This window comes from Protopterus annectens, chromosome 13.part0 (genome assembly GCF_019279795.1).
Source record: "Protopterus annectens isolate FY-2018-M chromosome 13.part0, PAN1.0, whole genome shotgun sequence".
Classification (NCBI taxonomy): domain Eukaryota; kingdom Metazoa; phylum Chordata; order Ceratodontiformes; family Protopteridae; genus Protopterus; species Protopterus annectens.
In genome coordinates, this window is record NC_056747.1 from 1,016,753,936 (window position 1) to 1,016,778,067 (window position 24,132).

General features: G+C 46.0%; 1 protein-coding gene across 2 annotated transcripts in view; it reads left to right on the top strand.

The window, feature by feature from the left end:
- Positions 1-24,132, top strand: part of WIPF2 (WAS/WASL interacting protein family member 2) — a 950,999-nt gene that overhangs the window by 904,674 nt on the left and 22,193 nt on the right. The window lies entirely within an intron of this gene.

The window sequence follows — 24,132 nt, forward strand, 5'->3', positions numbered from 1 at the left end:
AGAATCTTGCTCCTACTTGGGGGCTCCTGACAGGTTAGGGCAAGAAAAACTGATGTAATGACGTTGGCTGCCTTACTTTATACTACTAACGACCTGACGTCAGTCCTGAAGCGACAGCAACTGACACATTAATACTAAGCCCCTGGTATTCTGGCCGGCCGAGGGCTACCATGGCAGGGATAACCCAAATGTGATGACTGCAAACAGGCAAGTGTACACAACTGTGCTTTCTGCCTCAGCCACAACTGGGTGATTCTGCTGTGGCTGGCTGTTCCTCAGTCCATCCATTTTATCCCCCAATCTTCTTGATGTAGCTTTTTCAGTCATCAGTTGATCAGGGGAGTAGCCAAGTCGTCCTTAGCTGTAAGGGTACCATTGGAGGGCAAGGGAGATACCCTTTTTTAATTGTTATTGAAGGGAGGCAGGTAAAGGCACTTAACTTGCCTGTGAAAAGCAGATGAAGCCTAGGACCAGTGTCCCTAGTAAGAGTCAATCTGCTGTCAGGGAGTGTGTTCTTGGTGAGAAACACTTTCAATATCCTGTTTCTAATTCTGTAGACAGGGCAGACTTTAGATTTGCCAAGGAACTTTTTAATGATTTTTCTTTGCCTTTTTATTTTTCAAGCAAGAAAAAGAAGGGTTCCTCCCTTTTCTGACAGGGATTTTGTCAGAAATGCAGACATTGCAGGAGGTGGTTGTACTTTGGAAAATTCTTTTTGGTGAGAGTTCTCTGATTCTGATATTTTGTCAGATATCTCTGCTGAAGAGATTTATTTTTCTATGACTGCGTAAGATTGGAGGTTTTTCTGTGGGACTAGAATGAAGTCCGTGTGGCACAAAAACAGAAGCTGTGGCTCTCTTCAGTGTTGCCCGTCCTACTCACTTCTGACAAGTTATACATTCAAACTACCACAGACACGCAAGTACCTGTTTTCTAATCCTAAAGCAGATCCAACAGTTATTTCTCTACCAAAAATCTGCTTCCTGCTAAACAGATCAATACTGCTAACCCCATTTCCCTGATGATAGGAAAATAGTGGATAGGTTGGTGAATAAGTTGTATTCTTCTAGTACTGTAACTTTCAGAAGTTTATTATCTTTTGAGAGCTTGCAGAAGTTAATGGTTAACCTTTTTTTCTTGGGTAAAAAGTTCATTAGACATTTCTGATACAGCTGTTTTTGATGTGACTAAGCATGTTTTAAAGTATGCCTGTGATGTTGCTGATTCTTCTTCCAGAGCTGCAGCCAGTTTTGAGGAGATTTGCTTGGCTTCATTCTCAAAACCGTCCTGATCTTAGTCTGAGATTTTAAATTCTGTTATGGATTAACTGGTTCTATTTGACTCTTCTGCAGCTGTGGTGTGATGAAAGAGGAAAAAATAATTTGAGTGTCTCATTTTTCATCCCTCCATTTTCAGAACAAATAGTAATTTCCCCTTCCCCAATAAGTAATTTAAGCAGCAAAGAGCCAAGCTAGCTGGGTTTAAAAAATAGAAGAAAGTCCCTGAAAAGAAAAGAAAGCCTCCGTTAATCAGACTTTCCTCCATCAGCATGACTATCCACTTGTTCAGGCTGTCCCACCCATGCAACCTTCCCATGTCTCTAAGACATCACCTCCCCTTGGATATCACACTGTCTCAGACTTCTGGATTCTGAAGGTAATCCAACAGGGGTGTACTTGAAAATGGGAGGCCTTATCACCACCAAGGGATTCCCTCTTGTCGAGGAAACCAGATCCACTTCCTCCCATCCTGCAACACATGATGTCTCAGGCAATCATGGAACCTGTAACCCCCACCCTACATCACCTAGGTAGTTTTTCTAGTTCCCTACACAGAGTGATCCTGGAGGCATCCTCTGGATCTTTCTTTTCTAAAACCATTTTGTCAAGATACCAAAGTTCAAGATGTTCTCTCTTCAGTTCTTCAGTCTGTTTTTCATCTCCTTCACCCTCTGGCTTTTGTGGTAATGTTGGATCTAAAGGAATACCCATCATCACATCTTCACTGCAGAGTATTTCAGGTGTTAAGATTTGCTGTACCTGGTTTATCATTTATCTGTCCACAGCACCAGGGGTATTCACATAATGCCTAGTTATGGTCGTTGCCTACTGCAGACTTCAAGGTGTTCACATTTTTCCATATTTGGATGATTGTCATCTTTGCAGGTTTTTTTTTTTTTAAGCTTTCTGAAGTCTTTAGCAACTGTTCAAAAACTTTGACTCCATCTGAGTTTTCAGATAAACTTTCAAGTCTTTGACAGAATGGTTTTGTTTTTTTGTTTGCTGGATTCTGCCTTGGAAAGAACATTTCTTCCGGCAGGCAAAGTAGACTTGTTTCAACAGTTCATCTCGAGCTATTCTAGTCAAAACCATACATTAGAAGCGAGTGTCTCAGGATTCTAGGGTACATGGCATCAGTGATACTCATGCTTCCCCTGACAAAACTACATAGTATCTCAGATCAGTATGAATTCTGTCTACACCCACCATCCATTCAAATCCTAGTTCTGGGATTTCTAAAGTGGGAGATTAGATGGTGGGTGGACCAGATAGCTTACAATCACAGTCTTCCGGTCTCCTTTACCAATCCCCCCCCCCCCTTTCAGTAAGTCTTCACTGACATTTCAGACATGGCATTGGGAGCTGTTTCAAAAGCAGTAAAAGTACAGGCTTTCTGGGATCCTGCAGACCCAATAGAAGCATTTGAATATTAGAGTGATGACGGCAGTTATCAATGCTTTGAAAGTCTTGAAACATCTCTGGCCCCCGGGACCTTTGCAGGTGTGCACAGAACATTTTCGTCATGTGGGAACATGACCAAGGAGGTACCAGATCATACCCACTTTACAGACTTGTACAGTAGCCTGGATGATAGCAACTCAGCTCAACTTGACTCCTAAGGTTTTGTACATTCTCAGAGCAAAATTTGGTTGCAGACAGTTTTGGCAGGATCAGGACAGACCCCCCCCCCCCCCACCACCACCACCATCACCACCACAAAGTTAATGTCGTCCTATAATTGATCTAGTTGTGGGTAAAACTTCAAGGAGATTGGTTTGCCTCCCATTAGAACAGATAAAGCACTTCTGCTGCAGGATTCCTTGTAGACAGGTGTGTAAACAAATGTTTTCTCATTCCCACGTTAAGGGAATGTCCCTGTATATGTTTACACCCTTTCCACTGATTTCTCTGGCTCTTCTAAAGATACCCCTGCAGTGATGATGATCACATCAGTCACCAGGGCTGAAACATTCCTCATGGCTGTGTGTAAGATGGCTGCTTCAAAGATTGTGATCACCCTGGAACAGGGTAAAAAATTGGCATTGGCTTGATGAGCAGCAGGTATTGGGTTTGGACAAATGGTCTAGGAGGGAAGAATTTTTCAGGTTTTGTATGAAAGGTCCAGGATGAAGATTGCATGTTTTCAGTACTTTTTTTGTTACCAGAATCGTGTTGTGAACCACTGTTTGTAGTTCCACTGCAATTCAGCAAAACATTACTTGGGTCTTGAGGAATTTTAGCAAATTAAATCCTTGTAACCTTTCACACAGCCTAACAAACCTCAGCATTATCAGAGCATATTTTATTCTACAGGTTTTCAACTTGGGGATGAAGAATGGTGTTTTCTTGAATTAAATTTGCCTTCAATATTACTTAGTGTTTTCTTCCAGACACTCTATTGGTAAGTTGCAAGGCAGTTTACAGGTGATTGTAGCTTTCCATTTTGTATCTTTCTCTGGTTTTAGATTTGCTGCCATCTATGGGGGGGGGGTCTATATTTAGCTAAGGATTCCATGTAGGCTATCACCTCAGTTCTGAATTAAGGTCAGCCAATATGTCCCATTTTTGCCTACCATATTTTTTGTTAGTGTGTGAAACTTTTACAAAAAGCAGACAATTCTCCCCTAAACTTGAGATGTGAATGTAGAAGAATGTTGAAACAAATGCCTGACTGAGCACAACTAAACAGTTCTGGTCAAAATGCAAGACTCCCACACATTTGCAGATTTTTAAAGTAATTGCCATTGTCCATATTGTTTTCCAACCCAGGTAAATTCTCTTGTAGTTGAGATATGGTGTTCTCTGTTTAGGATAACCACAGTGTACACTATCGCCAACTGCTTTGGTACCTCTTGTTCCTTTAACTCTGGGTTGCAGCCTTTTGTTACAGAAAGTTGGCTGCTGCTATTCCAGACTTCACAGTTGGATTATGAAGGCTTAGTCCTAGTGCATTTTTCTGTGTAATGAGAAGCTGGCAGTTGTCTACTTAAGGCCAAACAGCTTTCCTATTAGACTGTTTCTCATTTGAAGTAAGTGTGTTTAATTTTGTGGGCCATGCTTGCACATAGACTTTCATATACAGTAAACTCTCAATTAACCAGCACCCGTGAGGATTGGTAGATGCTGGATAACTGTAGGATGTTAAGTTGTCAATCTCGCCTTCATTCTTGCTGGATGGGTTCGGAGCCGAACCTCTGCTCCGACTGGGCCTATTACCAAAGCTCGAGAGCTATTTTTCACCGGCTCGAGGCTATACTATGTCCCATAATGCTAGGCGTCATATACCCAGATCACGTTTGCCGCTTCAGCTACGAGGTTGCGTTTTCACTGGCTCCAGGTAGTATTTAAGATTTTTTGATATTTCTAGATGTTCATCATGTTACCCTGCTGCAGTCGTCACACTTGGGTTATCCGTCATCAGGCAGTCCCGCAGTCGGCCGGAATTCCAAAGTCTTGGTCCAGCGTTGGTTGCTGTTGCTTCTTCCCTGACGTCAGTGTGCCAGGGGTATATATAATGCATCCAACGCCATTTTCTTCAGTCTTTCTTGCCGTGCGGTGCCTGAAGCAGAAGCAATTCGCAAGTGCCGGTCGGCTGACTCCTGAGATTTTCGAAGTCGAATTTCAGATCCGAAGTCTTCAGTAAAGCTAAGTACCCCATTGGGGAAACTTTTCTTGCCTCAGACTGATGTCAGAAAAAGTTAATAATTGTATTTCTTGTGGGAAACAAATACCTCATAAGGATTTTCACTCTTACTGCATACCTTGCCTAGGCCCAGACCACGACGTCACTGGTTGTCGTTTCTGTGCTAGGTTTAATAAGCGTACTATAAAAAGACGCTTTGATTTCGCACGGCACTTTTTCGGTAGAAAATTTAACTACACAATGCCGTCGGAGCAACCGACTACTCCGTGCACAAAAAATGCAAGGATAAGGACAGGCAGCCTAGGCCCAAGCCAGTCTCCGAGGCCTCGGCTGGACCGGTCTCCGGTTCACCAGTCTTCAGTGAGGCTCCGACGCAGCCCCTGACTACTGCAGATTTGGAACCCAAGACCGCTTCGGAGCCTTTGGCGGAGAGTGCTAGGCAGACGCAGCCATTTTGTTTAGCCCCTACCGACGACTCTGCAGAAAGAGATGCCGGTGCTGCAGAAACGCCTTCGGTTTCTGAAGGCGTCTTCAGACCGACGACGCTCACCATAAAAACGTATCCTAAGCTTAAGACTCCTATTAATCCTAAAAAGACTGCACTGTAGTCTCCAATTCAAGGCCCCATGCCTAAGAAACAGATTCTTAAAATGGCTGAAGATTTGATCTCTTTAATCAGGGGTTCCCAACCCCCACCTGACAAAAGGCCTAGAAAAGAGGAAGATTGTTTCCCCTGATCAAGTGTCTATTTCCTCAGGCTCCTCTGAGGACCAGGATTACTCCTTCTCCCCTTATGAAGATTCTGATTCTGAGGATTCTATTCCCTCAGCTTCTCCTCCTGAAGACTACTCCTGTGGGGAAACTTTACACACTATGAGGGAACATTTTCACTGGGAAGGTCAGGACTTCTCTGACTCAAAGAAAAGGCTCAGATAGTTTCTTTTACTCCCCCAGCACAGACCACTTGCCATCCCCCCAGTTTTAGACATTGTGGATGATGTTTACTTAGAATCTGGGTTTAAACTAGATTCTCTGCCTCCTGCTCCAGCCAAACCAGACAGATACTATAGAGTGCCTGATTCACACAAATTCCTTTATAAAAGTCCTGTTGCTGATCCAGAGACCATCTCCCAGGGTCCCAAAGGGGCTAAGGCTTCTATGGCAAAAAATCCTGTACCCTCTGAAAGGGACTCCAGAGCACTAGACAGGTGGGGGAAAAAGGTTTACACCTCAGCCACTCTAACTATGAGAGCACTAAATTGCCAATTTCACATGCTAAAATATCAGCAATTTCTCATGTCTCAGCTAAAAAAAAAATGAGCACACTCCCTCAACAGTCTGAATTGAAAGAAATGCAGGATCTGTTGCATGCAGCTGAACAGGTGGGCAAACATATTTTACAATGTGGTTTTGATTCTTTGGAGGCTTCCTGCAGAGCAGCTGTCACTGGGTCTGTTATACGTAGACATGCTTGGTTAAAGGAACAAACTCTGCCTGATCATGTTAAAGCAAAGCTTCTAGATGCTCCCTTACAGCAGGAAGTTCTATTTGGAGTTATGGCAGAAGTCGTCTTACAGAAAATGGAGGATAAGGCAAAATCTATGTAGACAGTCAAAGATTTTCTACAGGTACAGCCCCTTCGCTTCAGCAGAAATTGGCCAACTAAAAATTGGTCCTTTCCAGCTACCGACAGACTACAGTGGGGTAAATACAGACGTCCAAGAGGCAGAGGACAACCACAAGCCCAATACAAACCTCGACAATGGGGCACTGCAACACAGAAGGGAGGAGAAGACAGGCCCCAATCCACCAGAAGGCAAACTCAATGACTTGCACCTCATCTGGCCAAGCAACAGTCTCTTGACAGCTCCCTTGGGAGGAAAACTCGCATTTTTTTCAGACAACTGGCACATTGTCACAAAGGACAAATTGGCCCTAGACATAATTTCACGAGGATACAGATTCCATTTCCACACCTTGCCAATGAAAAGAGGAATGCCAAACCTGCCACAAAATCAATGGGCAAAGGCACAAAAACAAATTACAGCTCTCATGGATATGAGAGCCATTCAACTGGTACTTACACGAGAGCAAGGCCAAGGATTTTACTCAAGATTCTTTCTAGTCCCCAGAAAGGACAATGCCTGGAGACCAATTATGGACCTTTCAATTCTAAACACCTTCTTACAAGTACCCAAATTCAAGATGCTAACACTACAGCAGCTTCTTCCCATGTTGGGCAAGAAAGCATGGCTAGTAACGTTGGACCTCATGGAGGCATACCTGCATGTCCTTAGACAAAGTTGCAGAAGATACCTCCGTTTCATTGCAGGTTCAACCCATTACCAATTCTCTGCACTGCCCTTTGGCTTATCTACTGCGCCCAGGGTCTTCACAAAATGCCTGACACCAGTAATTGCATACTGCAGACAAAGAGGAATACAAATATACCCGTACCTGGACAACTGCCTCATTCAAGCAGAAAACAAGGACTTCCTCTTAAAACATCTGGCTTTTGTAAAACATCTTCTAAGTTGCCTGGGGTACACAGTAAACGAAAATAAATCAAAACTAGTACCCTCACAAAATGACATTCCTGGGTGCCAGCTTGAATACAACGGCCCAGAAGGCTTATCCTGACGCCAGACAAACAACTACAACTGACTCAATATTTCAAAACAATGGCAACAAAGACCCTACTCCCTGCAAAAAAAAATTCTGCAGGCCTTGGGCTTCATGGCATCTTGCATGCTACTAATACCATTTGCAAAGCTGCATATGAGGAAATTACAGTGGTACCTAAAAAGTGTATGGTCTCAATACAGCCACAGCTTGGACACAATGATAGCTCTCATTCCGTGCCTACAACAGGAGTTTCTATGGTGGTCACAGGCATGTCACCTCAACAAGGGTCAGCCTTTCACCTTGCCCCCAGCCAGGCAAACTATGACAACAGATGTATCGGACTACGCCTGGGGGGCAAACATGGCAGGACAAGTGCGTTCAAGGCGTATGGACTGCAGATCAAAGAAATCTGCACATCAGTCAAAAAGAGATGCTAGCTGTACAGAATGCTCTGACAGCCTTCAAGAACCTTTTACATCCAGGACAACTTACAATAAGGACGGACAACATCACAGTAATGTGGTACATAAACAAACAAGGAGGTACACACACCTACCCCCTATGCAGACAAGCAATGTCCTTATGGAACACAGCACTGGCGTACCAAGTTCAGTTACAAGCTCAATTCCTGCCAGGAAAAAAGAACACATTGGCAGACGACCTCAACAGAAACATCATGGATCCCCACGAGTGGAAGTTGGATCCACAAGTATTTGCAATAATAACTCAAAAATGGGGCCTTCCAGACATAGACCGGTTTGCCAGCCCCCAAAACTATCAGCTAACAAAATTTTGTACAAGGACACTTCACCATTAAGCTTGGAAAGTGGACACACTCTCATTCAGCTGGAAAAACCTGACAAGTATATGCCTTCCCTCCATTGCCTCTCCTCACAAAGGTGCTACTGAAAATCAGAAAGGAGAGACCACGACCGATACTCATAGCCCCAGACTGGCCACGCTAGCAGTGGTACCCAATATTAAGGAATATGGCCCAAGGCCCACCTTGGATTTTGCCACAAATTACTCATTTGCTCACACAGCAAAACAATCCGATTCTACACAGCCAGCTCAAAACCTTACATCTGGCTGCATGGCAAATCAACTAAGCATCCAGCCAGCTCCTCTTACACAAGCAGTTATGGAGGATGTTCATCGTGCATACAGCTGCAGTCATCACACTTGGGTTATCCTGCCGTCAGGCGGGTACTCAGTCGGCCGAATTCCAAAGTCTAGGTCCGGCGTCGGTTGTCGTCGCTTCTTCCCTGACGTCAGTGCGGCAGGGGTATAAAAGAGGCAGCCGACGCCATTTTCTTCAGTCTTTCTTGCCGCGCAGTGCCTGAAGCAGAAGCAGTTCGCAAGTGCCGGTCGGCCAGCTCCTGAGATTTACGAAAAGTATTTCAGCCGAAGTCTTCTTTAAAGAGAAGTACCCCGTTGGGGAAACTTTTCTTGCCTCAGACCGATGTCAGACAAAGTTAATAATTGCATTTCTTGTGGGAAGCAAATACCGCATAAGGATTTTCACTCTTACTGTATACCTTGCTTAGGGCCAGACCACGACGTCTCGGCCTGCCGTTTTTGTACTAGGTTTAACAAGCGCACTATTAAGCGCCGGGCGGAGTTCGCCCTTCATTATTTTGGCAAAAAATTTAATTATATCATGTCGGATATTCCGACGCCAGTTTTAGGCAAAAAACCCAAGGATAAGGGCAGACATCCGAGGCCTGCACTGAGTACTGAGATCACGCTAAGGCCGACTACCGGTTCTCAGCGAGGCGCCTACGCAGCCCCTGACTACCGATGAAACTATTTTACCGGCGACTTCAGTACCCGAGGTTGCAAGTTCCTCAGTCTCCATTCACACTGCAGATACCGCCACTCTTGGCGGAGAAACGGAAAGTTTAGCGAGGCCTGCCATTTCTGAAGGCGTTTTCAGGCCTACCACCTTCTCTATTAAATCGTTCACTAAATCTAAAGCTCCAATGAAAATTAAAAAACAGGGTCCTCAGACCCCCTTTCAAGGCCCCATGCCTAAAAAACAGATGCTTAAAATGGCTGAGGATTTGATTACACTCATCAGGGGTTCTCAACCCCCCTCAGACAAGAGACCCAGGTTGGAGGAAGACTACCCTTCCTCAGACCAGGCTTCTATTACCTCAGACCTTTCTGAGGACCAGGATTTACGCCTATTCCCCATTTGAAGACTCTGATGCTGAGGAGTCTATTCCCTCGGTCTCCCCCCCCTGAGGACTACTCTTTTGGGGAAGCCCTACATACATTGAGAGAGCACTTCCACTGGGAAGGCCAAGATTACTCAGATTCCAAGAAAAGGCTCAGGGAATTTCTGCTGCTTCACCAGCATAGGTCCCTGGCTATTCCTCCTGTCTTAGATATTTTGGATGATGTGTACGCAGAAGCCAGTCTTAATCCAGACTCTTTACCTCCTGCCCGTTAAACCAGACAGATATTACCGGGTTCCTGATTCTCACCAGTTCCTTTATAAAAGCCCTACTGCTGACCCAGAAACTATTTCTCAGGGTCCCAAGGGGATTAAGGCATCTGCTGCTAAAAACCCTTTACCTTCAGAGAGAGATTCCAGAGCATTAGAAAGGTGGGGGGAAAAGGTGTATACATCAGCCACTTTAACCATGAGGGCATTAAACTGTCAATTTCATATGTTAAAGCATCAGCAGTTCTTGCTATCTCAGCTGAAAAGCAAAGTGACACAAACAGAACAACCAGATTTGAAAGAGTTGCAGGATTTGTTGCATGGAGCAGAACAAGTGGGGAAACGTACCCTACAGTGTGGTTTTGATGCTTTAGAGGCCTCATGTAGAACTGCTGTCATGGGGTCTGTCATACGTAGACATGCTTGGCTCAGAGCAAACCTTACCAGAGCATGTCAAAGCAAAGTTATTAGATGCACCACTACAAAAAGATGTATTGTTCGGTGTTTAAGCTGAGGAGGTACTAAAGAAAATGGAGGAAAAAGCGAAATCTATGCAAACAGTTAAAGATTTCTTGCAGGTGCAACCTCCACGCTTCAGCAGAAACTGGCCTTCAAAAAATTGGTCCTTTCCAGCCACGGACAGAACCCAAAGGGGTAGATACAGACGCCCAAGGGGTAGAGGACAACCTCAAGGATCTTACAGAGCTAGGCAGTGGCAAGCACCAGCCCCAAGAGGTGGAGAAGATAGACCATAGTCATTTAGAAAACAGACGCAATGACTTTCCCCTATGCCTGCCAAACAAAGCTATAATGGCAGCACCTTTGGGCGGAAAACTGGCCTTATTTTCTAAAAACTGGCACATTGTTACAAAGGACAAATGGATTCTGGATATTGTAGACAGAGGCTACAGGTTCCACTTTCACACCCATCCAAAAATGAGAGGCATGCCAAACCTGCCACAGAATCAATGGGCAGAAGCACAAAAACAAATTTCCGCTCTCATGGATATGACAGCAATTCAAGAGGTACCTGCAAAAGAACAAGGTCAAGGTTTTTATTCAAGACTATTTCTGGTACCAAGGAAGGACAAAGATTGGAGACCCATCTTAGACCTATCTATTCTAAACACATATCTAGAGGTACCAAAATTCAAGATGCTCACATTACAGCAGCTTCTTCCTATGCTGGGCAAGGAGTCTTGGCTGGTAACGTTGGACCTCAAGGAGGCATACCTGCATGTCCCTATCAGACAAGATTGCAGAAGATACCTCAGATTTCTTGCAGGTTCAACCCATTATCAATTCTCTGCATTGCCCTTTGGCTTATCCACTGTGCCCAGAGTGTTTACGAAATGCCTGGCATCAGTAATTGCTTTGACAACGAGGAATACAAATCTACCCATATCTGGACAACTGCCTGATCCAAGCGGACAGCAAGGACATTCTATTGCAGCATCTGGCGTTTGTAATAAAACTGTTAAACTGCCTGGGGTACACAGTGAACAAAAAGAAATCAAAACTAATACCCTCTCAACTGGATATTATAGACAGAGGCTACAGGTTCCACTTTCTCACCCTTCCAAAAATGAGAGGCATGCCAAACCTGCCACAGAATCAATGGGCAGAGGCACAAAAACAAATTTCCGCTCTCATGGATATGACAGCAATTCAAGAGGTACCTGCAAAAGAACAAGGTCAAGGTTTTTATTCAAGATTATTTCTGGTACCAAGGAAGGACAAAGATTGGAGACCCATCTTAGACCTATCTTTTCTAAACACATATCTAGAGGTACCAAAATTCAAGATGCTCACATTACAGCAGCTTCTTCCCATGCTGGGCAAGGAGTCTTGGCTGGTAACGTTGGACCTCAAGGAGGCATACCTGCATGTCCCTATCAGACAAGATTGCAGAAGATACCTCAGATTTCTTGCAGGTTCAACCCATTATCAATTCTCTGCATTGCCCTTTGGCTTATCTACTGCACCCAGAGTGTTTACGAAATGCCTGGCATCAGTAATTGCTTTCTGCAGACAACGAGGAATACAAATCTACCCATATCTGGACGACTGCCTGATCCATGCAGACATCAAGGACATTCTATTGCAGCATCTGGCGTTTGTAATAAAACTGTTAAACTGCCTGGGGTACACAGTGAACAAAAAGAAATCAAAACTAATACCCTCTCAACAGATAATTTTCCTGGGTGCCAGCTTAAATACAACGGCCCAGATGGCTTACCTCACGCCAGACAAACAAGGGCAACTGTCTCAATACTTCAACAAAATGGCAAGTTTAACCAGGCTAACTGCAAGGAAAATCCTGCAGGCTCTGGGGTTCATGGCATCTTGCATCCTACTAATACCATTTGCAAAGCTGCATATGAGGAAACTACAATGGTACCTAACGAACTTATGGTCTCAACACAGCCACAGCTTGGTAACAATTTTACCACTCATTCCATGCCTTCAAAAGGAATTTTTGTGGTGGGCTCAAGCATGCCAAAGAAAGACGGGTCTCCCTTTCTGTATGCCACATGCAAGTCAAATCATCACAACAGAAGCCTCAGACTACGCCTGGGGCGCACACATGGCAGATCAGTGCATCCAGGGAAAATGGTCCCAAAAACAGATGCACCTACACATCAACCAAAAGGAGATGCTAGCTGTGCAAAATGCTCTTATGACCTTCAAGGACCTACTGCATCCGGGCCAGCTATTAATAAGGACAGACAACACCACAGTCGTGTGGTACATAAACAGGAAGGGATGCATTCATACCCCCTATGCAGGCAAGCTATGACCCTGTGGAACACAGCATTGGAATTACAAGTTCAACTACAGGCACAATTCCTGCCAGGGAAGGACAACACAATGGCAGACAACTTGAGCAGAAATATGACAGACCCACACGAATGGAAGTTGCATCCTCAAGTCTTCTCAAAGATAACTCAAGCATGGGGACAGCCAGACATAGATCTATTTGCTACCCACAGAAATTACCAGTTGGAAAAATTCTGCTCAAGGACCTATCATCCACAGGCCTGGAAAGTGGACGCACTCTCTTTCAATTGGACAGCATTGACAGTCTATGCCTTCCCGCCTCTACCTCTACTGACCAAAGTTCTATTAAAAACCAGAGCAGAGAGGCCACAAATGATTCTCATTGCTCCGGACTGGCCACAACAGCACTGGTATCCTCTCCTAAAGAGCCCGTCACACTCACCACCATGGATCCTACCTCAAGTTCCTCTTCTGTTGTCCCAGCACAAGACCCTTCACAGCCAGCTCAGAACTCTAAATCTAGCTGCATGGAAAATACCTTAATTTGCCAACAGACTCTCCTCTCCAAGGAAGTACAGGATGTCATCTTGGAGGCCAGGAGACCCTCTACTAGAAAAACCTACTCCGCCAAATGGAAACAATTTTGTTCCTGGAATCAAGCAAAGGGTCAGAATCCTTGGGTAATAAATATACCTCAGATTTTACAGTACCTAGCTGAGATGTTAAACAGTGGCCTTTCCTTCTCTTCCATCAAGATCCACGCTTCAGCCATTTCAGCACAATACAATACGGATCCTCCTTTATTCTCACATCCTCTATTAAGGCAGTTCCTCAGAGGGGCAAAAAATATAAAAACCCCACAGAAACCACCAGCTCCAGCTTGGGACCTCAACTTCGTATTGGAGAAGCTGACACTGCCTCCTTTTGAGCCGGCTTCTTCAGCAGAGTGCAATACTTATCGTGGAAAACAGCCTTGCTTCTGGCTATTACCTCAGCACGCATGGTTTCGGAGCTACAGGCCCTCATGGTTGTGCAACCATTCATCATTTTCCATAAGGACAGGTGTTTCCTTATGAACCAACCCTACCTTCATGCCAAAGGTAGTATCCAGTGTGGCTTTGAATCAGGCTATTCATTTACCTACCTTTTATCCAAATCCACAGAATAAAGGGGAGAGGCTACTACACTCCTTGGACATTCACAGGCAACTTCGTAATTACTTGGACCGAACAAAGTCATTCAGGAAGTCTGAGCAGCTCTTTGTGTCCTATGCTACAGGTGCTCAAGGAAAGGCTATTTCCAAACAGACTTTCAAAATGGATAGCCCACTGCATACGCTTTTGTTATTCATTTCATGGAAAATCAGTGCCTGTATACATCAGATCCCACTCCACCAGGGCTACAGCTACCTCAGCAGCTTTCCTCAGGGGGGTCCCTACCAAGGACATTTTGGAAGCAGCTACTTGGAGTTCAGTGCACACTTTCACCAAGCACTACCACCTTCCACTATATTCAAAATCTAGAGCGGGCTTTGCCACAGCAGTCCGGCAGGGCATTCTAGCCCCTCCTAATTCCGCTTATTACCAGCCACCCTTACTTAGCTTTGGGATTCTACCCAAGTGTGATGACTGCAGCTGTATGCACGATGAACATAGTACAGTTTTGTACCTACCATAAATGTAGATGTTCGAGTGTGCATACAGCTGCAGTCCAGGTTACCCTCCCTCCATCCCCTCTTAGGACAGGGCTTATGACAAACACCTTTAACATACAACCTATTTGGGGTATTCCTTTATGGTGTATTTGCTTGCAACTGCTGTTTTGATTTATCTACTTATGTATGTTTGCATAACATCATGTATTGCCTTCCTTTCTGGGGGCACCTGACATCTGGGGCAAGAAAAACTGAAGAAAATGGCGTCGGCTGCCTCTTTTATACCCCTGCCGCACTGACGTCAGGGAAGAAGCAACGACAACCGACGCCGGACCTAGACTTTGGAATTCGGCCGACCGAGGACCCGCCTGATGGCAGGATAACCCAAGTGTGATGACTGCAGCTGTATGCGCACTCGAACATCTACATTTATGATAGGTACAAAACTGTACTTTCTTCTGGAAGCTAGGAGGCCCAGCACCAGGAAGGCCTACTCGGACAAATGGAAAAGATTTTGCGCCTGGAACCAAGCTAAAGGCCAAAACACACTTCAGCCTCACATGCCTCAGATTCTACAGTATTTAACTGAGATGTTGCACAAAGGAATTTCTTTTTCTTCCATTAAAATCCATGCATCAGCTATTTCAGCCCACTACAACACGGATCCACCCTTATTTTCACATCCACTTCTAAGGCAGTTCCTCAGAGGGGCAAAAAACATTAGACCCCCCAGGAGAGCACCTACACCAACATGGGACCTCAATTTGGTTCTGGAAAAACTTACGCTACCTCCCTTTGAACCAGCTTTCTCTGCAGATCTACAGTTTCTGTCATGGAAGACTGCCCTGCTGCTAGCAATAACTTCAGCTAGAAGAATCTCAGAGCTGCAAGCACTAATGGCAGTGGAACCTTTCCTCATTTTCCATCAAGACAGAGTTTCTCTACATACTAATCCTTCCTTCATGCCTAAGGTGGTTTCCAGTGTGGCTTTAAATCAAACCATCCACTTACCCACCTTTTTCCCAAATCCACAGAGCAAAGGAGAAAGACTCCTGCATTCCTTGGACATTCTCAGGCAACTTTGTTACTACTTGGATAAAAAACTAAAGTTGTCAATCTCGCCTTCATTCTTGCTGGATGGGTTCGGATCCGAACCTCTGCTCCGACTCGGCCACTTACTAAAGCTCGAGAGCTAATTTTACCGGCTCGAGGCAACCCTATATCCCATAATGCTAGGCGATAACTACCCAGATCTTGTTTGCCGCTTAAACTGACTAGGTGTGTTTTACCAGCTCTTGGTAAGTGTTGGGATTTTCATTACTTCAAAGTTACCTTTGTACTTAGCCTTCCCACCCCCTTTCCTCGTTTAGTTTAGCTAACAGTTATATTACACCCCTTTTCCCGTTAGTGCTAAATTTTTTCCCCTTTTATCCAATTTAATCCTTCCCCCTACTTTAGGCCTTAGGCCTGCTCCTTTCCTAGTTCCTGACAGGGATTCTCTGCTGTGTCTGTGGTGCGCTTGTGTATCCCTGTTTAACTAGGTTGTTTGGATTGGGTTTGTGTGTGTATTTTTTTTTTTTTTACTTGTGCCTTTACTTTGACAGCACTATGTCGAAGGACACAAAGGTCTCAGGCTTCAAGAAGTGTGACTCGTGCTGTCAGAAGATGTATCTGACAGACAGTCACACTTTTTGTGTTTACTGCCTGGGACCCTTGCACCTGCAGGACTCTTGTTCTGTCTGCCATGCATTCAGCGCAAGAGTCCTGCAGGAGCGCAGGAACAAATTAATCTTAAGGGGCTTATTAAAGCCCGAGGGCTCCCCGCCTAAGTCAGTGCCGGGGAAGTCCTCGAAGCCAGCAAAACCGTTGGCTCCAAGTCCTAAGCCTTCGGCTGCTGGCTCATCATCTGTGGCAACATCGGCTCCGGCTGGAGCCGATGCTTCTGTGCCGCAGCTTCCAACTTCGGCTCCACTCGGCGCCGATACTGCTGAGCCTTTACTTTCACAGTCGGTTCTGGCTGGAGCCGACGTATCTTTGGCTCCTTCGGCTCCATCCATCTCCAGAAAAAGATCCAGATCTCCATCTTTGGAATCTATTCATTCGGCTCCAGGGTCGCCCTTGCTGTCTGAGCGGAGCCATCGGAGCCGTTCTTCTTGGTCGTCCAGGCTTTCCGACCATGACCTCGAGAGAGTGGTCATTAGACTGTTAGTCTCAGGCACTGGCCCAAATGCTTCATAGCCCGTCTCATCAGACAGTGGCTATTTCAACTCTACGTACTATTCCTCCTTCGACTCTTCGGAGCCGTGACTGTTGTGGCATCGGAGCCGATACCTCCCCCTTCGGCTCCGTCGTCTTCTGCTCCGATCTCCTCCTTGATGCCTTCATTGGAGAGATCCGAGCGCCTGGTCTCTCTCGCCGGCTCCGAGGAGGCGAGTGGCATCGGACCCTTGTCCGACCCTGTTCTCCCTCTCGGAGCGTCTGCGCTGATGAGCTCTGCCCCGACTTCGGCTTCGGAGCCATCCCTGTCGGTGCGGCCTGGGGTTCCTACCTCTTCAGAGCGGGAGCCCTCTGGCCTATCTGATAGGGGAGCCTTCGAGGTGATGGAGTGTACTAGCCCCAGGCACGGTCAACAGTCAGCTCCATCAGCTCCTCCCTCTTGCTCCCGGACCCATAGATCCAAAGCCTCAGGTTTCCCCACTGGGAATATCTTCCTCTTCTGAGGCTTCTCCTGACCCGTCAGGTGAACCTCCGCGCAAGAGGACATGTAAGAGGAAGCATGTGGACTCCCCTGAGTCCATTACATCCGATACCGACTTGGATGAGTCGGAAGGATCCCCAAGGTCCCCCTCTGAGGATGTCTCCTTCTCAGACATCCTTGAAATCCTGAAACAGAGGGGGAACTGGTCTTCCCTTAATCCTTCTGAGGACCAGTTGGTTTACCTGGAGGCGTTTGGTTCTCGACCCTCCACCTCCTGGGTGTCTCCGCCTTTCGACCCCCTTATGGACGTGGTGGCACGGAAGGCGTGGACAGCCCCGGATTCGGTGGAACCCACCCCACGGAGGCCTTCTAAATTTATTACGGCTCCAGCGGATAGGCAATTTCTGACAAAAGGTGTCCCGGTTGATGCCATGGTGGTGGCTGCAGCCACCAAGAAGGAACTAGCCGATCCTTCAGTACCTATCCATCCTCCTAACAAGGATTCTAGGACTATGGATAGGTACGGCAAGCGGATGTTTTCTTCAGCAACCTTTGCCATGCTGTCGCTGAATTACTTGTCACTTCACCCGCCTTCAGAGAGATGTTCTCAAAGAGTTCGGTGAAGTTTTACAGGATCCGTCAGCTGCTGGGTCCCAAGATAAAATCAACTCACAGCTGGGAACCCTAAACTCCATTGTTAACTCCTCCATGCGGCTCATTTCCTACGCAGCCGATGGAGCGAGTAGGGCTGCAGGCACAGGTGTGGCCTTAAGGCGTTACGCCTGGATGCTGCTTTGTAATTTTGCATACCCCTTCAAGGCATCCTTCACTAACTCCCCCTTTGATGGTTCGACGTTGTTCGGCCCTCAAGTGAAAGACACCTTGACCAGATGCGAGCAAGATGGCAAGACTCTTTCTGCCGTAGGAGTTGGTTTCTCCACCCCTTCCAGACCATATCCTAAGGGTCAAAAGGGTGGAAAAATGTGGTTCTGCAAATCACAAGGAGTCACGCCTGACGCAAGAGGTCAGTTTACCCCCAGAGGCGGAGGGGGTAACAACAACAGAAGCCGCCCAAGAGGCAGAGGGGGTCTGCAGAATCAGGGTAACATAGTCTCTCTCTGACAAACCCTTCCAACATCCCTGAGATGTTGCCCGACTGTCCACCTTCGGAGGCAGTCGGGGGAAGATTATCGTTGTACCCAAAAGCCTGGCTCTCCCTCACTTTAGACAAATGGGTACAGTCGGTTATATCCGAGGGTTACAAAATTCCCTTTATCCAAACCCCAACTCAACAAAAGGGATCCCTTCCAGATGTTCCACCCAGTCTAAGGGAACAAGCAGTGCTAGAAATTTCAAAACTACTAGCAAAAAGGGCCATCCAGCCAGTCCCAGCAGACCAAATAGGATCCGGAGTCTACTCAAAGTTCTTTTTGGTACCAAAAAAAAACGGGACTGGAGACCAATATTAGATCTCAGCAAACTAAACAAGTTTGTAAAAAAGACAAGATTCTGGATGGTCACACTACAGTCCATTCTACCCTTTCTGGGCAAGGACAGTTGGATGTGCTCTGTGGACCTTCAGTACGCGTACTATCACATCAAAATTCACAGGCGCTCCAGGAGGTTTCTCCGCTTCCGGCTGGGGGCCAGTCACTACCAATTCAGAGCCCTGCCCTTTGGTCTCACTACAGCCCCCAGAGTGTTCACCAAATGTGTGGCAGCGGTTACGGCTCACCTGAGGCATCAAGGATTCCAGGTGTTTCCATATCTAGATGACTGGCTCCTCACCGCCACCACTAGGCATCAACTTCTTCAGGCCAGGGATTACACCATCCACATTTGCAAAGGGTTAGGAATCTATAAATTTCGAAAAGTCTGCCTTGTCGCCTTGTCAATCTATTACCTTTATAGGCGCCAACTTGGACACTGTGCAGCTTTCAGCAAAGCTAACAGATCAAAGGATTTTAGATATCCAAAATCATGTCCATGTTCTGCTTCAGAGCGACAGAATTCAGGCCAGGTATGTCCTGAAAGTATTGGGGCTCATGGCGGCCGCCATCACACTTCTTCCTCTTGCCCGTTTTTACATGCGTCTTCTACAGTGGATGCTTTTCGCCCAGTGGTCTTTCCAACAACTCCCTATGGCACTACAAGATCATGATAACTCCAATTTGCAAAAATCATCTTTCTTGGTGGATGAGCTCCCATCAAGTCCATCAAGGCAGACCCTTTATTCCCCCCTCGCCGGTCGCCACGGTCACATCGGACGCCTCCCTGATCAGGTGGGGGGGGCATTTACAGGGCAGGACAGTCCACGGCACATGGCAACCTTTCGAATGCCACCTGCACATAAATATCCTGGAGATGAGAGCAGTGCATTTGACGTTGCAATTCCTGCAAGACTCTTCCCCTGGGGACTATTGCAATCCGAACGGACAATATGTCCATAGTGTGGTATATCAACAAGCAGGGCGGAACCAAGTCCTATCCCTTGTGTCGAGAAGCTCTCAGACTTTGGCAATGGGCGATGTCCTTCATGGATGCATCTGCAGTCATAACAACTGGGTTGTCCTGTCGTCAGGCAGCCCTTCAGTCGGCCGGATTCCAAAGTCCGGGTCCGGCTTCGGCTGATGTCGCACTTCACCCGACGTCATCTCTGTTGGTCTTCGGGTATAAAAGCATCAGCCGACGCCATTTTCTTCAGTCTTTCTTGCCGCGTGGCGCCCGAAGCAGAAGCTGTTCGCAAGTGCCGGTCGGTCGGCTCCAGAGATTACTTCTACCGAATACTACTTCGAAGACTTCTAAAGCTAAGTACCCCGTTGGGGACTCTTTCTTGCCTCAGCCGATGTCACATAGACAGCTACGCTACTACTTGGACAGAACAAAAAATAGCAGAAAGACTGACCAACTTTTCGTAGCCTATGCAACAGGAAGGGAAGGAAAAGCTATTTCCAAACAGACAATCTCCAAATGGATAGGAAATTGCATACGATTCTGTTACTCCTTCCATGGAAAACCAATTCCACAGAACATAAGACCTCACTCTACAAGGGCAACAGCCACTACCACAGCCTTCTTACGAGGAGTGGCTACCAAAGACATTATTGAGGCGGCTACTTGGACCTCCGTGCATACATTTGCCAAGCATTATAATTTACCTCTATATTCCAGATCCCGAGCAGGGTTTGCCACTGCTGTTCTGCAGGGATCCTAAACACACCATAATCTACTTTTATCCTCCTCCCTAGTTGGCTATGGTATTCTACCCAGTTGTTATGACTGCAGATGCATCCATGAAGGACATAGTACAGTTTTGTACCTACCATAAATGTAGATGTCCAATTGGATAGCATCTGCAGTCAGGATTACCCTCCCTCCTTCCCTCTGTGGTACTCCTAGGGTGTTTACCCTTCTAATAGCTAGCTAGTGGGGGGATTTCTTTCATGGTGTATTTGTTTGTATTTATGTACATACATGCTTATTTTTGTGTTTACCTCTATCTTTTGGAAACATTGGCATCTATCCAAAATTTTTAGCCTTCTATAGGGCTTCTGGCATCTGGGGCAAGAAACACTGAAGAAAATGCGCGCTGATGCTTTTATACCCGAAGACCAACAGAGATGACGGGTGAAGTGCGACATCAGCCGAAGCCGGACCCGGTCTTTGGAATCCGGCCGACTGAAGGGCTGCCTGACGACAGGACAACCCAGTTGTTATGACTGCAGATGCTATCCAATTCGGACATCTACATTTATGGTAGGTACAAAACTGTACTATCTCTTCTCAGCGGTTTCTGATAGCAACGCATATCCCCGGGAAGTCCAACATCATAGCGGACAGGTTGAGCAGAGCTATCCTCATGCCACACTAGTGGTCTCTCAAACAATCTGTGACTGAAGAGATTTTTCAGAAGTGGGGCCTTTCTTGCTGCGATCTTTTTGCTACACCTCAAAACAGCAAATGCCCCGACTTCTTCACTCTCTTCCCCCTGCCAGGCCATCCCCCCAGAGACGCTCTAGTCCACGATTGGCCTCTGGGGCTTCTTTACGCCTTTCCACCCCTTCCGTTAATATGACAGGTAATTCAGAAAGCAACCGCCTTGAGAGCCAAGATGATTCTCATTGCCCCTTATTGGCCTCGACAGATATGGTTTCCGATCCTGCTTCGTTATCTCTTGGAGCAGCCTTGGCATCTGGATCCAGTGCCAGATCTTTTGGTCCATCAGTCGGGGCAGCTGCACCAATCCCTTCATTCTCTCAACCTCACTGCTTGGTTGCTCCACTTCCGTCCCAAGCCAGGCTTCCTATGATTTCAAATCCCGTCCGGGATATTGTAGTAGCTTCCCTTAAATCTTCTACCAGAAGGATTTACACTAGTAATTGGCAACTTTTTCCTTCTGGGCAAAGGCTAGAAATATAGATCCATTCACTGCTCCAATTCACTCGGTCTTAGATTTCCTAGCTGAAATTTTTCATTCATGGTCTTCATCCTCCACAATAAAATTTCAGTTGGCAGCCATTTCAGATTTTCACATAGGTCTGTCGGACTGCAGCATCATGTCCCATAAGCTTTGCAAAGCATTCCTGAGAGGTGTCTTTTTACTCAAACCTCCGATCAAAGATCCTCCACCACAGTGGGATCTAAACCTAGTTTTAACATCCTTGATTCTACCTCCCTTTGAACCTGCGGCTTCCTGTTCACTGAAATTACTTTCCTGGAAAACACTCTTCCTGGTCGCTGTTACATCTGCCAGGAGAGTATCTGAACTTCATGCCCTCTGCATTCGTCCTACTTACTTAGTCTTCCACAAAGACAGAGTTTCTCTAAGAACGAACCCCTCTTTCATACCCAAGGTGGCTTCGCAGACAAATTTAAATCAATCAATTGACCTCCCAGTTTACTTCCCTAATTATACGAACAGGGCGGAGCAAAAACTGCATTATCTGGATGTTCATCGTTAGCTCCGATTATTTGGACAGAACTAAACAAATCAGGAAATCTGATCAACTCTCTTTATTTTGTGCAGAAAATAGGAAAGGCTTTCCAGTATCCAAGGTAACCTTGTCTAGGTGGCTCTCTTCTTTGATCACGTATATTTACCAACTCAGAGGTAAAGAATTGCCTTCTAGGCCAAGAGCCCATTCAACCAGGGCACTAGCCACATCAACAGCCTTTCAAGCCAGACTACCAATAGACACTATTTGCGCGGCAGCAACATGAGCTTCTCCTCATACCTTTGTATCGCATTACAAATTGGACATGGCCTCCAGAAACAGGGCAAATTTTGGTTCCACCGTTCTCAAGAGTCTGTTCCAATGAGCCACCCAAGATGAAGGTGCTAGGGACACGGTCCCATCCAGCAAGAATGAAGGCGAGATTGACAACTTAACATTGAGAAGTTATGTAGCTACCATAACGTTCCATGTTAGTTGTCTTCTCTCGCCTTCTTTCTTGCGTCCCGCCTGCCATCCCCCTAGCCTGGACAGACCGAGAAGTTTTTCCCCTTCTTTGAAGGGTCCTGATCTTGCACTTTCAGCCAAATACCTTGTCCTAGGGTAACTTCAGCTTACATAATAGCGATCCTTTCGGGGTTATCCTTTTCCTCCTCCTCTCCAGTTGCAGGACTATATTGCCTAGGTTGTTTTTCAGCTACCAAACGAGATCTGGGTAGTTATCGCCTAGCATCATGGGATATAGGGTTGCCTCAAGCCGGTAAAATTAGCTCTCGAGCTTTAGTAAGTGGCCGAGTCGGAGCCGAAGTTCGGCTCCAAACCCATCCAGCAAGAAAGAAAGCGAGAGAAGACAACTAACATGGAACATTATGGTAGGTATATAACTTCTCATTTTCAGAAAATCTGACCAGCTCTTTGTATCCTATGCTACAGCTTCACAAGGGAAGGCTATATCAAAACAAACCATTTCCAAATGGATAGGTCATTGCATTTGTTTTTGCTATACCCATCATGGAAAATCAGTTCCTGCTACCATTAGGCCCCAATCTACCAGGGCAACAGCTACATCTACAGCATTCCTCAGGGGGGTTCCAACCAAGGAGATTTTGGAAGCTTCAACTTGGAGTTCAGTACACACCTTTACCAAACACTACCACTTACCACTTTACTCTAAGACTAGAGCTGGCTTCACCACTGCAGTTCTGCAGGGCCTTCTAGCCTCCTCTAACCCTCTATGAATCCTCCACCCATCCTTAGCTTTGGGATTCTACCCAAGTGTGATGACTGCAGCAGGGTAACGTGATGAACATAGTACAGTTTTGTACCTACCATAAATGTAGATGTTAGAGTGTACACCCTGCTGCAGTCCAGGTTACCCCCCCCCCCATTCTCTCTGATCTAACTGACTAAATCTCTACAAAACCTTCCTGATGTATTTGCTCATAACTAGAGGGATTTTGTGTTTGTGCTAAAACCTTCATAAATTGGTACTAATTACTGACCACCTTTTTGGGGGCACCTGACATCTGGGGCAAGAAAAACTGAAGAAAATGGCGTTGGATGCATTATATATACCCCTGGCGCACTGACGTCAGGGAAGAAGCGACAGCAACCGACGCCGGACCAAGACTTTGGAATTCCGGCCAACTGCGGGACCTCCTGACGACAGGATAACCCAAGTGTGATGACTGCAGCAGGGTGTACACTTGAACATCTACATTTATGGTAGGTACAAAACTGTACTTAAGTTTTTGATAGGTATTTTTCCCTGAGTTTTTTCCCAGTAGTGTTAGTAGTCTCTAGACTAGTCTTCCCCTCTTTTATTAATAGTTTTCCTTACTCTTTCCACCCTTAAGGGGTTAGGCCCTTCCCCCTCCCCCCCTTTTGTAGTAGTTTTTCGTACAGGTTTCATTTAGTGTGTGTGTGGAATTTTGTTTTGTTTACTGTAGTAAACTTAATTTTTTCTGTGAGTGTCTTTTCGAGTGTTGTGTGTATCAGTTGTGTCAGCTTACTTGTCTAGACCTTTTTTGTCCCGATCCTGTGGTATCAT